General features: G+C 36.4%; 1 non-coding gene and 1 pseudogene across 1 annotated transcript; both read right to left on the bottom strand.

Moving 5' to 3' along the window:
- LOC141696226 (uncharacterized) overlaps positions 1-12,322 on the bottom strand; it is a 64,201-nt pseudogene that overhangs the window by 49,647 nt on the left and 2,232 nt on the right.
- On the bottom strand, positions 3,878-3,984 carry LOC141698806 (small nucleolar RNA R71). Its single transcript, XR_012565308.1, has one exon. It is a non-coding gene; the product is annotated as a small nucleolar RNA R71 (small nucleolar RNA).

The raw sequence follows: 12,322 nt of genomic DNA on the forward strand, positions 1-12,322 counted from the left end.
CTCTCTCAGCACACTCTCTCTGTCTACCACTCTCTCGTTACTCTCTCTCTCTCTTTAGGTGCAAGTAGACCTGCAATGGCTACATGCTATGAGAATGATATTTCCTAGGGAAAACAATTCAAACCCACTTCAATTCAAATGGAGGTTTAATTTATTTGAATAACATCCCTCACAACTATTGACAAAGATACACTTTACAGAAATGTTGAGACAATAAGTAAAACTATTTTGATTTGTCAAGATAGGAAACCCTTAACAGTGGTAGTCCCTTTTTAAAGGAAACCAGGGTTTGAGAATACTATCTTACTGGAAAATATAGTTAAATCCCCTCTAGTATACTGTAGTTTCATGAAAGTGAATAAGACATCCATATAACCAAAGAAATGATTTAATGCTAAATCATTAATTATGTGAGTTCAGTTGTTCATTTCAAAACAAGAGGCATCTCACTCATTGAGACAATGCCTTTCTTAAATTCAGATTGATGTGATACCTGTCTCTGCAAAATTACAACCAAAATCTTGTAAATCAATCTTGAAATCAAACTCACATAATCACCGTAGCAGATCACCTACTCATCTCATGAGTGTGGGTTAAATACCAATACCTCAAGGCAGTTTTACAACTCTTGAATTCATGATGAAGTCTTTCACTAAATCTAATAATCATAAATATCTCATTTAAATCACTTGTATCTAAAAATATGCTCTTAAATCTTTAATCAATTTTCACAGACTTTAACCACATTGACATCTTCTATTCACCTCATCAGTGACTATCTATCAGCCATTGATAAGTGTTAGTCCATCAATGGCTATTCTAACAGCACAACCATTGATAGTTCAAATTGTTCGATCAACTGCTACTTCATAGCAGTTGATAAAGGTACATGTTGTATTGCATCTCCACATGATAAAACAATTACTTTAACATATATAGGTATGAAGGAAGGGAGTGAACACTCTGAGACTAGGGAACTGCTCTGGTACTAGTCAAAAAAAGAGAAGTGTGAGTGAGAGGTAAGCTAATTCTTCCGATCATGCAAGTCAGACATGGAGTTCCACCTTAGAAGGTGTTAAGTGGAATTTATGTCTACGTAGAACGTCCTATAAAGGCTTGGATTGGTATTTTGTACTCAAGTATTTTATGTATTTGATTACTTTTTATAGTGTTTTGCATTTCAGGCATTAATAAGGGATCAAAAAAAGTTAGCATTGTTTTGGTGCTAAAGTGGTATTAGGAGGGTGTCTAGGAAGTTTGATCATGGAACATGGAAGTTTGTCGAGGTTTAATCACTTTTTTATATTTAGAATTTAAATTTTCTTAATGGTAATATAACATGGATATTTAAAAATTGGAGAAAACATTGTATTTCATTGCTAGTTGTTGTGGTTAGGTGTCAAATGGCTAGTAGCCGGCTCATTTTATATGAGTAGTCTAGGGTTGAACTAGATGGAGCGAAATACACTTGTTCAGAAATCATGTGAAAAAAATAAAAGAAAAAAATATGTGTCGATGCATAATTGATCACGAGTGGGCTCTTTAATACTCGAGTTATTAAGTTCTTAGGGGACTTTGTGCCTAATGACCTACGGCTTTTATAGTCTGGGATCCACTAACCTAATGCTCGCTACATGGTTATTATTGTATAAGTCTTTTGTGGACCTCACTCATTGCACGGTCAAATAAGCATATTTGTGATTGTTTATGTGTTATAAATAAAAGCATAAAACATATAATAACTCTGATAAAAGAATTGAAGTGTTGTTAATCATTTTGAGTTTAGCTTTTATTCTATTTATAACCTTGTGATTGCCTTGATGAGTAGTGAGTCATGATTATTGATCTAGTTGCGACAGTATATCTGTTAAGCAATTGCACACACGCACATTTCTGGCTTGTGAGTTGATTTGTGGGATTTGATTAATCTTGGTGCGAATAACTTCATTTATTGAGATGTTACTTATTGGTTGGTTTAGTTATTCTAAGGGGATCATTGGATTCATGTTAGTTGCATTCATGCATTTTTATTTCTTGTTCTTTGTGTCTGTTTATACTTGGGGACAAGCATCGGTTCAAGTTTTGGGGTGTGTTAAGTGGCATTTATGTCTACATAGAACGTCCTATAAAGGTTTGGATTAGTATTCTGTACTCTAGTATTTTGTGTATTTGATTCGTTTTTGTAGTGTTTTGCATTTCAGGCATAAATAAGGGATCAAGGAGATTTAGCATTGTTTTGCTGCTAAAGTGGTGTTAGGATGGTGTCTAGGAAGTTTGCTCGTAATACACCATCTCAAACCAGTCAAGAAAACAAGCAGAAGTAGAAATTCCAGAATGTCAGCGCGCTCGCACTCTGATAGCGCACGCCCGCGCCAGAACTACAGAGAGACAGAACCCTGTTTCAAGTAGAGAACTGATTTTATGGAACTCTAATCTGCATGGGCTGCTATATAATAATGACTTAAGGTCGTTTTTCATAAGAAGCACGTAACGGAGCTTAAAGACAAGACATCGAGAAGACCTAGGAGCATAAATACAACAAAGGAGAAGAAAAACTTGTTTATACTTGTGATTCTTTAATTGAGTTGTAATCTTGGATGCTAGTTTTCTTATTTGTTAATCTCTATTGAAGCGAAAGTGAATATAGGGGTTTAGAACTTGCTATTCTAGCATAGGTTCATGTATTTGATATGCATGATTCGTAGGTAATTTTAACCATCTTACTTGCCCTATGTAATCATGATAGATAACTTGCACATTAAACCGTTATGTTGTCAAATTCTATAGACATATAGGGTTTCAATATAATTGGTGTCTATTCTTGTTCTATCTCTTTAGTGGATGTATGGTAGTAGGGTTTGTACAATGAAAGTTGGCGTTTACTAGTTTCTTGTTATCTGATTAGTGTCATCACAATTTCATGCTAAGGTTAAGAACAAAGAGACTAATGAATGAAGTATTTAATGAAGTTAGAATCCCATGTTTGTGTCATATAAGTAAATCAAACCTTTTAATCTCTTAGTTAATTGCATGTTAGTTAATATCTTAGTTATAAACAATCTCAACTTGTTATCATCTTAGCATTGAATAATAACCATACCATTGTTGCATAAGTGCATAGATTGAAGTTAATCTAAACCAGTCTCTGTGGGAACGAACTAGAAATAATTCGATATTACTTGTGAACGCGTACATTTGCGTGAATATTAACGCGTGTTTTCGTCCTAACAAGTTTTTGGCGCCGCTGTCGGGGACTCGGTGTTAATTTTTAGTTTATGTTATTGACATCAGTGGTCGTTAAAGTTCACTGACTCGGATATTTTACTTACTTGTTTGCTTGTTGCTTTTTCAGGTACTCTAGAGAGCGTTTATACTAACGCGTTCTCGATCTCGAAAGAGAACACTGAATAAAGCGGAGGAAGAAGTTTTAGTAGAGGAAGAAGTTCTTGTCGTAGAGGAGAAAGTTGATGAAGAAGCTCTTGTTGCAATGGATAAACCAGAAATAAATACAAAGGCTCTGATGGATTACTCTCAGCCGAAGATCAATGATATTTAGTCTAGCATTGTCAGACCAGCCATCTCGGCTAACACTTTTGAAATTAAGGCTAGCATGATTCAGATGGTGCAGAACTCGGTTCAGTTTGGGGGTTCTCCAACGGAAGATCCCAATATGCATATTAGAGATTTTATCGAGATCTGCGACACCTTCAAATTGAACAATGTGTCTGAAGATGCTATAAAGCTAAGGCTTTTCCCATTCTCTCTAAGGGATAAAGCTAAGTGTTGGTTGCATTCTCTACCACCAGGCTCTATCACCAAGTGGGAAGATCTTGCTCAGAAGTTTCTCACTAAGTTCTTTCATATGGCGAAGACTGCTGCAATCAGGAATGCTCTTACTCAATTTGCGCAGCAATCGAGAGAATCTTTGTGTGAAGCTTGAGATTATTATAAGAAGATGCTTAGAAAGTGTCCTCATCATGGGATGCTTGACTGGATGATCATTAACTATTTTTATAATGGTTTGGGTGTGACTTCTAGACCCATGCTTGATACAACATCAGGTGGAGACTTATGGGCTAAGAGCCACGATGAAGCATATGATTTTATTGAACTGATGGCTGCTAATGAATACCAGAACCCATCTCAAAGACTGACTCAAGGCAAGGTAGCGGGAATTCTAAAGGTAGATGTAGCTACTGTTATAGCTGCTCAACTTAAGGCTTTGATGATAAAGGTGGATTCTTTGGCTAAATATGGAATTAATCAGATCACCAGTGTCTGTGAGCTTTGTGTTGGTGCCCATGAGACAGAGCAGTGTGCTATTTCTAGTGAATCAGCTCAGTTCGTGAGCAACTTTCAGAGGTCGCAGCAACCAGTTACAGCCACCTATCATCCCAACAACTGCAATCATCGTACCTTTAGCTGGAGCAACACTCGGAATGCGGTATAACAGCCTTATCAGCAGTATGCAGCAAAGCAATACAACCCTACTAGTTTTCAACAACCGCAATATGCCCCAAGACAACAACTCTAACTACAACAATCTAATAAAACATCTGAATTGGAGGAGTTGAGGCTCATGCGCAAGAGCCAAGCGGTATCTATCAAGACCTTGGAGAATCAAATTGGGCAGATTGTCGATGCCTTGCTGAATCGACAACCTAGTACACTCCCTAGTGACACATAAGTACCAGGTAAGAAGGAAACAAAAGAGCAGGTGAAGGCAATTACATTAAGGTCTGGGAAGGTTGCAAGCCAAGAAAAAGCTCAAGTTTCGGAATTTGAAGGTGTGGCTGAAGAAGAAGTGCCAAAGGAAGCAGAAGTGGAAACAAGGAAGAAAAATATAGAACACACTCCTCTTGAGGGTAATACAGGGGAGAAACAGGTCTATCCTCCGCCTCATTTTCCTAAAAGGTTGCAGAAGCAAAAGTTGGATAAGCAGCTTGCTAAGTTTCTGGAGGTGTTCAATAAACTTCATATCAACAAACCTTTCGCTGAAGCTCTTGAACAGATGCCTAGATATGTGAAGTTCATGAAAGGTATTCTATCTCGAAAAGAAGGTAGATGACTTAGAGACCGTTGCTCTCACGGAGGAATGCAGTGTTGTGCTGCAACAGAAGTTGCCTCCAAAGCTTAAAGATCTTAAAAGCATCATTATTCCTTGTACTATCGGAAAAGTGTCATTCGACAAATGCTTTTGTGACTCGGGAGCTAGCATCAATCTGATGCCTTTGTCTATCTTAAAGAAGTTGGACTTACCTAATCCAAATCCCACTTATATGTCCTTGTAGTTGGTCGATCGCTCTATTACGTATCCACGAGGCATTGTGGAGGATGTCTTGGTCAAGGTGGACAAACCCATCTTTCCAGCGGACTTTTTAATTCTTGATTTCGAGGAGGATAAAAAGATTCCCATAATTTTGGGAAGTCCATTCTTGGCTACGGGCCGAACCTTGATTGATGTGTAGAAGGGTGAGCTCACTATGCGAGTGTTGGATCAAGATGTGACTCTTAATGTGTTTAACGCCATGAAATTCCCTACTGTTAATGAGGAGTGCTTAAAATTGGAGTTGGTCGATTCTGTGGTTACTTCAGAACATGACCAAATGCTAAGGTCTGATGCCTTAGAAAAGGCCTTCTTGGGGAATTCAGATAGTGAAGATGATGAAGGTGATGAGCAGTTGCAATATTTGAATGCTTCTCCTTGGAAGCGAAGGCTGGATATGCCTTTTGAATCTTTTGGATTGGAAGAGCTGAAAAATTCTCCAAAGCGCCTCAAGGAGGAAGCTCCTACACTCGAACTTAAACCTTTGCCTAACCACTTAAGGTATGCTTTTTTAGGTGATGAATCTACTTTGCCTGTTATTAATGCATCCGACCTTTCAGGTAGTGATGAGGAAAAGCTTTTGAGAATTCTGAGAGAATTCAAATCGACAATTGGAAGGAACATAGCATATATCAAGGGAATTAGCCCTTCTTATTGCATGCATAAAATTCTGCTAAGGGAAGGAAGCAAGCCAAATGTTAAGCCGCAGAGAAGGCTAAATCCAATAATGAAAGAGGTTGTGAAAAAGGAAATTCTCAAGTGGCTAGATGCAGGGATCATCTATCCTATTTCTGACAGTTCTTGGGTGAGTCCAATACATTGTGTGCCGAAGAAAGGAGGTATCATTATGGTCGCTAATGAGAAGAATGAGCTCATTCCTACTCGAACAGTCATGGGGTGGAGAGTTTGCATGGATTACAGGAAGCTGAACAAAGCCACGAGGAAGGATCATTTCCCTCTTCCTTTCATTGATCAGATGCTTGACAGGTTGGCTGGGCATGAATACTATTGTCTTCTGGATGGCTATTCGGGTTATAATCAGATTTGCATTGCTCTAGAAGATCGGGAAAAGACTACCTTCACCTGTCTGTTTGGTACTTTTTCCTTTAGAAGAGTTTCTTTTGGGTTGTGTGGTGCACCTGCCATATTACAGAGATGCATGATGGCTATCTTCTTTGACATGATTGGTTAGAATGTGGAGGTGTTCATGGATGATTTTTCTGTGTTCGGTGATTCTTTTGACGAGTACTTGCAAAATATTGGCGCAGTTCTTAAAAGGTGTGTTGAGACCAATCTGGTTCTCAACTGGGAGAAATGTTACTTTATGGTGTAACGGGGCATCATGCTTCGGCACAAGGTCTCTAGTAAAGGACTTGAGGTGGACAAAGCCAAGGTGGGGTTCATTGAAAACCTTCCTCCACCAATTTTTGTTAAGGGAGTCCACAACTTTTTTGGTCATGCAGGTTTCCATAGGCGGCTCATCAAGGACTTCTTGAAATTCTCTAAACCATTGTGCAATCTTCTAGAGAAAGATGTCCCCTTTAAGTTTGATGACGAATGCCTAGCTGTTTTTGAGATCATAAAGAAGAGTTTATCACGACACCTGTCATAACTGCGCCTGATTGGAATGAACCTTTTGAGATGATGTGCGATGCAAGTGACTTTGCAGTTGGAGCAGTTCTTGGGCAGAGGAGAACAATATATTTCATGTGGTCTACTATGCTAGTAAGACCCTAAATGGTGCTCAACTGAACTATACTAATACTGAGAAAGAACTCTTCGCCAATGTCTACGGTTTTGAGAAGTTTTGATCTTATTTTCATGGGACGAAGGTGACAGTTTTCACTGATCACGTTGTTATTCGCTATCTCGTCTCGAAGAAGGACTCGAAGCCTAGATTGATTCGATTGGTTCTTTTACAGCAAGAGTTTAAATTGGAGATCAAGGATATTCTGGGAAGAAAATTTTGAAGATTTTGAATGTGCCGGGACTGACTAGGACACAAGTAAAGAGCCATTTGCAGGTTTTTCTACAACCTATAGTAGTTTAATTTTTATATTAGATTTGAAATCTTTAAATACGGTGCTCCATAATTTTTAATCTGTCAAATAGTTAAATTAACATAATTAAGTATAAATATTATGAAAATCATAATCTCCATTATAGGTTACAAAAGGATTTATTATCTATCGATGTTTATCTAGAAAAAAATAACTTGGCCTATTTACTAAGAATATATACCCTCCATTGAAGCTTGCAAATAAATATTTGTTACTTCTTCGACAACTAGATACTAAACTTTAATTTGTTTGAACTAACAAATGCAGAAATTTCGACAATGGTAGAAGAAATCGTCATAGGCAATTAAGATCCATCCACATCTAGTTACAACTAGTGAGTTGGTGCAAGCTTTTGGTCAGTCCAGTATTCTACATCCAACAAATTTAAATTTCATGCTGAAATTATAATTTGAACTATTGAGACGTGCATTAGATGTTTCTGGATTTCAGTATGACACCCTTCAAGTTCAGGATTATTGTCCTTGTGTAATTACAGTATTTTGTAACTGATTTATTTTGACTCATTCTTAGCTTTAATTAATTAGTAGGAAAGGTTTTTTTCCTTCAGATCCTTTTTTCCTGCATGACAACATCTGAATTTCCATAGCCATGGATCTTTAACTATTGCTGAAGGGAACAAAATTGGTACCTGATTTTAGTTGCTGCAATGTAGCTTCACCATTATTAAAGCATCAACATTATGAACCTTTGAGTTTTAAATATAAACTTTGAGATTGTCAAGTACTACACATATTTTTAAGGATTGAGATTTGCACTATGATGTGGATTGAAACATCTCAAATATATAAACACCTGCACTCACACACACAACAATAGGAGGAAACATTAATTTACAAGCTTATATACATCTGATAAAAATAATTCATTTAAAAATTAAGTTCTAAATATATGTGAGTTCTCATAATTTGGAATCTTTATTTGGTGCTTATATCCGAGTTAGCAGGGATGCCTACACCAATTATATATTATCTTATTTGAACTGCTTTCACTAAACTCCATCAAGATGATTAAATTGGTTATCAAAATTAGAGCATCTCAGACTTTACATCTACATAAATTAAGCACAAAAATTATTATTAAAGCACATGTTGTTGCGGTTATTTAATAGACATGATATGATATGAGTATTGAATGCCCTTGACTTTGAAAATTATGGAGTCTAGACTTCACGACATAGCTTATCAGAGTTTATTATATGGTGACTTTTATTGACTATTTTACCTGGTGACTTCATGATATAATATTATGTACTTAATAATACTGCCTTCTCTAGGACTTTGAAATATCCTAATGTGGAAGAATCTCCTTCCACCGTTTTTCTGCAACTGCATGATTTTGAAATCCTTCTCCTTCACTTAGGGTATGATCAAGTTGTCTCCTTTCAAACATTTTTACACTGACTTGATTATATAGAGAGTATATAAAATGTATCCTAACCTACTACATGCAAACTTGAATTTACAATGAAACAAAGGGTTCTATAGTTAATATGTCATGTAATACATTGTATTACTTTACAATAAGTTTGTTACAGAATGCCTTTATGCCTAAAATAATAAAAATTAAGTATCATGAATTTTAAGTGGCCAAAGTACACATAAGTTAGACAAATACATTTAAATTCTCTAGAAGAACCCTTCTTTATAAAATCAAAAATCAATGCAAAATTAGCATAGATAATAACTATACACCTGGTTTTCCACTCCATTGGGATCATCAAGTGTTGCCCAGTAAAGTAATTATTTAAGGGGGTTGGATATAATTACTAAACAAATCAATATATTATGAAAGTAAAGTAAGAACAGAAGAATCAAATAATAGTTTATATTGATCTTTGATAAACTGTTACAAAACTCTCTCAAGAACAATATTCTTAAGAGTTGTTAGGTTATACGAATACTCGAGTTAAGCACCACACCTAAAGTGTTAACCTATTATGTGTTTGTATACTACACAGCTACAATCAAACACTATCAATCACAAGATATGTTATGGTATAATTCTACCACTTTCTATACATATCTAAATCAACTACGATCCTATAAATCAGTACCTCCTGATTTATCCCGCAGAATTGACTTATCCACTCAGATCCTGACAGTCTTCTTATCTGACGTACTGACATATCCTGACTGTCAAACTGATCCTGATTGGCTTAACATATCCTGATTCCTTTGTCATATCCTGACGCCTTGATAAATCCTGATTCCTGACATAGACAGTTCCTAATAATCTCCCTTAAGTTATGCTTTGCAAAATAAGCATAAATTCTATTAATTTCTAGTGCCAAAAACCAAAGAGACAAATTGTAGAGTACAAAGCATACTTTATTTCATACTTTAATCTCCATATTCCTTGATAAACTCTACAGTATCTCTGAACAAAAGCTTTAACTCTGTCATCAATCTTCTTCAACAATATCTCTTGTAATCTGATCTTCAAGTTCTTCTCATATCCATATTTATCTGACAGTTGATAGATAGCAGCCCTTAAGTTTCTGATAGGAGTTCTTTGAATCATCAACTCCTCCACTGTCACATAGCAAGCTTTAGAGCCATCATGATTCGTAGTTATGTATCTTTGTGTAAGAACATTTTCAATCATAGTTTCTCTTATCTTCATGTTGACTTCTTGCCCTTTGAAATTTATGTATGTAGGAATATATTGTCACGCCCCCAACTTAAACAGCAAATTAAATATAACTATTACAACATTTTAAAAAGAAGTAAACATAACCAACTCCAAGATCTTACAGTTTAGGGTTTGGAACAGCCCAACACTACCATCTATTACAACTGATTTTAAATAGCGAGTCCTCACACAAAACTACTATCTCTTATTCTACCTGAGCTCGAACATAAGCATCAGTATCACAGGTCTTACGGGCAGTCTGCTTGAATCTAACCATAGTTGCTAGCTATAATATTAGGGTAAAGCAAGGAGTGAGCCAAATGCTCAACAAGTGCTAACAGTACGATACAAAACATAAATCGAGATATACATTAAAGAATGACAATGGAAAGACATAACCAATAATAACGAGGGATAAAACTATGGGTGATGGCATCATTTTTGCTTGTATCAAAACAATTTCAAAATCATGTCTTAATGAAAATCATTTTATGACGCTACGGATTACAGCCGGTGATCAGCCGCGAAATAATCCCGAACCTCGCTGGGTTCTAAAACATTAATGGGAATCCCTAGGCAACTTTTAATCCTAATATAAGTGTGGAAAGGACTCGCGTCTCAGTCCAGATCCACCATTCAAAGAAAACATTTATCCCCCTTTGGGACTGAAAACCCATATTTTATTTATTTCAAAAACTGATGCCAAATTATAACAAAATCTCTTTTTACAGTAAACATTTTTATCAAGGGATTATAGATCAACTCGAAACACGGGAAATATGGTACTAAATCTCAGGGCCATGATTCACAAAACTATACTCTATTAAAGTAACTGAATGGTTTTCATATATCAAAGATTTAGACAAGGGGATTTAGTGAGGCTATTGGATATTATAAAAGGGTAATGCCAAATTGGGCTTTAAGCAATGGTTTCTCATCAAGGTTCAAGTGCTGGATCATCAAGAAAGTAAGCTTCATGAATACTAAGGGTGTTAAGGTATGCGGAAATGATCTTTAGCTCAGGATATATATATCAGAATTGTCAAGCTTTAGGATAAGAAAGAGGGTATCAAACAATGAGGAATCACGTTGGTAAGTATCTGACTATCAGAGTTCAAGGTAAGGTTCTATAGGGGTTCAAGTATCAGGATGAGATATTAATACTTAGGAATCATTAGCATGTTAATCAAGAGGATCAATCAAGTATTATAATAACTCTTTATTTTATCATGGCCTTCAACTATCATGAAAAGACTTTTGAACTACTTGCAATACGTACTCGGGGGTTCATGGCATCTCTATATAATTCAAAGATAAACATAAGATACGCTTGATTTAATATATCAAATGACACAGGATAGTTGTAGCAATGTATGAACTATTAGCAGTAAATACGAAGGTCAAATTGAATCACTTGCCTTGAGAAAGGCTAGTCTGGTCTGACTGGTAGGAGTAACTGGAGCTTCACTCGACCTTTATGGCAAGTTTTCCCTCGTCTCGAGATCCTACATAAATAATAATAATCCTCATTATAATATATTCTCACCAACTTAACCTATTTACAACCCAAAATTAAACACGGATGACACTTAGGCCTATATGCACTTAATTTTATATTCACTTTTAAATTACAATTGTACACACATAGCCACATAATCACATATCATATATTAATACCAAATAACACCATATACACCATAATGCAACACTAGGCGTGGATGATCTCGACTCACAACTTAAGTCACTTGGTCGCTAAACTAGACAAAGTCTTCAAATTTTGGCTTCCTAACTCGATGTGCCTTTACTAAACTATCCAAAACCTATTGACCCTCACCTGTGCCTTTTGCTCTACTGACCTTATACTATCTTAAAACTATGGTGGTCAACCTAAATCTCACTCCTAAGTCTTCTAAAACTATGTGATAAGTGAAAGTGCTCACTGGTGCAAATTTCAGAATGACAATTATGGTTTCTTGAGTGCATTAGACACTCTTAAACTACAATTTTTCCTTCAAAACTTTTACACAAGACTCTCCTGACCTAAGGTCATCTCCCAAACTTGATGTGGCTCAAGGGCCTGGCTTGGGCCTTCTTGGGCCTAAGCTAAAAGTCCAAGGTTCCCCTGTTTTTCTGGGCAGAAAACGCCCTGACTTGAATTAACTTGTGACACATGGTTCTAACTCATATCCTATGAACTATGGTTGGAAAAACTTCTATGACACTCCCTCTAACTAAGGCCCAACAGGGCCTAATGAGGGCCTACCCATGACATGGTCAAATCTCC

This window comes from Apium graveolens, chromosome 11, assembly GCF_009905375.1.
Source record: "Apium graveolens cultivar Ventura chromosome 11, ASM990537v1, whole genome shotgun sequence".
In the NCBI taxonomy this organism is placed as follows: Eukaryota; Viridiplantae; Streptophyta; class Magnoliopsida; order Apiales; family Apiaceae; genus Apium; species Apium graveolens.